Below are 2500 nucleotides of genomic sequence, written 5' to 3' on the forward strand. Positions count from 1 at the left end.
CATGGGACATCCCGGGACGGCATGGGACGCCCTCGCTACAGCTCGAGACGGCCAGGTACGCCCGAGACTTGGCTCGGGACGGCCTGGGACGCCCTCGCCATAGCTCGGGACGGCCTGGGACGCCCGAGACTAGGCTCGGGACGGCCTCGGCACAGCACGGGACGGCCTGGGACGCCCTTGCCACAGCTCGGGACGGCATGGGACGCCCGAGACTTTGCTCGGGACGGCCTGGGACGCCCTTGCCACAGCTCGGGACGGCCTGGGACGGCCTCGGCACAGCTCGGGACGGCCTGGGACGCCCGAGACTTTGCTCGGGACGGCCTGGGACGTCCGAGACTTTGCTCGGGACGGCCTGGGACGCCCGAGACTTGGCTCGGGACGGCCTGGGACGCCCTCGCTCCAGCTCGGGACGCCCTGGGACGGCCTCGACACAGCTCGGGACGGCCTGGGACGTCCGAGACTTTGCTCGGGCCGGCCTGGGACGCCCGAGACTTGGCTCGGGACGGCCTGGGACGCGCTCGGCACAGCTCGGCACAGGCCGGGACGCCCGAGCCGAGCTTCGGGTCGCACGAAATCTCTTCGTATTCCGACATATTAGAAGCTTCCCATCATGTAGTAGGCCGAGCTTTGCCCTTTGGATGCCCTATGGTGCTTGGCGAGCACTAGGGAACGTGCCAGCACAAGTGCTGTGCACGCTCTGGGGAAGGAGCTCAACCCTCCCCCTTATAGTGCAAAGTTATTGTTTTTCCTATTTTCACAAGGAAACATCAATTTTTTAACCAAGCATACTGGGCCTTTACTCCTTCGTTACTCGTCGGAATCCAGCAAACTTATACTCGTTGGAAAGGTCTTTTCGCAAGGATTTTTTTGATATATTATAATAGCGATTCCGATAAATATTTATTTTTCTATGAATTTTTAAGTGAATAAACACCGGAAAATTCATAAAAAATAGAAAAAAAAATATTTTCTTCCGTTTCTTTTCTCCAATAATTCATAAATAATACCTCAATAGTATTAATGAAGAGAGAGTCGAAATGGCCCGGGTGGATTTCGAAATGTCCCACGACCCCATAGAATGCACGGGCCAGCCGAGCCAAAAGAATGGGACGCGCACGGGACAGCATTGGTCAGGCTCGGGACGGCACGGGACAGCACGGGACGCGCATGGGACGGCACGGGACGCGAATGGGACGGCCTTGCTAAGGCTCGGGACGGCATGGGACAGCACGGGACGCGAATGGGACGGCCTTGCTAAGGCTCGGGACGGCATGGGACAGCTCGGGACGCGCATGGGACGGCCTTGGTGAGGCTCGGGACGGCCTTGGTCAGGCTCGGGACGGCATGTCACGGCCCTGGTGAGGCTCGGACGGCACGGGACGCGCATGGGACGGCACGGGACGGCCTGGGACGGCCTTTGTGAGGCTCGGACGGCACGGGACGCGCATGGGACGGCCTTGGCGAGGCTCGGGACGGCATGGGACAGCACGGGACGGCCTCGGCACAGCTCGGACGGCACGGGACGCGCATGGGACGGCCTTGGCGAGGCTCGGGACGGCATGGGACAGCACGGGACGGCACGGGACGGCCTCGGCACAGCTCGGACGGCACGGGACGGCCTTGGCGAGGCTCGGGACGGCATGGGACAGCACGGGACGGCACGGGACGGCCTCGGCACAGCTCGGACGGCACGGGACGGCCTTGGCGAGGCTCGGGACGGCATGGGACAGCACGGGACGGCACGGGACGGCCTCGGCACAGCTCGGACGGCACGGGACGGCCTTGGCGAGGCTCGGGACGGCATGGGACAGCACGGGACGGCCTCGGCACAGCTCGGGACGGCACGAGACGCGCATGGGACGGCCTTGGTGAGGCTCGGACGGCACGGGACGCGCATGGGACGGCCTTGGTGAGGCTCGGACGGCACGGGACGCGCATGGGACATCATGGGACGCACATGGGACACCTTATGGGGATCATCAAGGGACGTTGCACGGGACATTCTTTCCCACGAAGGGCATTTACATGGGACATCTTAGGAGTCGAGAGCCGGCACATGGGACAACGTAGTTCACACGCACGGAACACTTTACTTTCGTTTGGAACGTCGTGGGATCTTTATGTCCCCATTAGCACCGAACCTTTAACATGCTAGGAAGCTATGTTCGATCTTCTCGAAGTGTCGATGGAACTTCGATGGATACACATCCGATCCGATGTTATGATGATGTACTTTCTCCGAGATCGATGTTGGGGCCGTATTCCGATGTCATGATGATGTACTTTCTCCGAGATCGATGGGACGGCCTTGGTAAGGCATGGTTCGGCCTTGGTAAGGCATGGGTCGGCCTTGCTAAGGCATGGGACGCGCATGGGATGGCCTTCGTAAGGCATGGGACGGTCTTGTAAGGCACGGGACGCGCATGGGACGGCCTTGTAAGGCATGGGACGACCTTCGTAAGGCGTGGGTCGGCCTTGTAAGGCTCGGGACGCCATGGGA

This window comes from Eschscholzia californica, unplaced genomic scaffold, assembly GCF_041429995.1.
Source record: "Eschscholzia californica isolate CP2 unplaced genomic scaffold, dmEscCali1.0.p SCAF_124, whole genome shotgun sequence".
Classification (NCBI taxonomy): domain Eukaryota; kingdom Viridiplantae; phylum Streptophyta; class Magnoliopsida; order Ranunculales; family Papaveraceae; genus Eschscholzia; species Eschscholzia californica.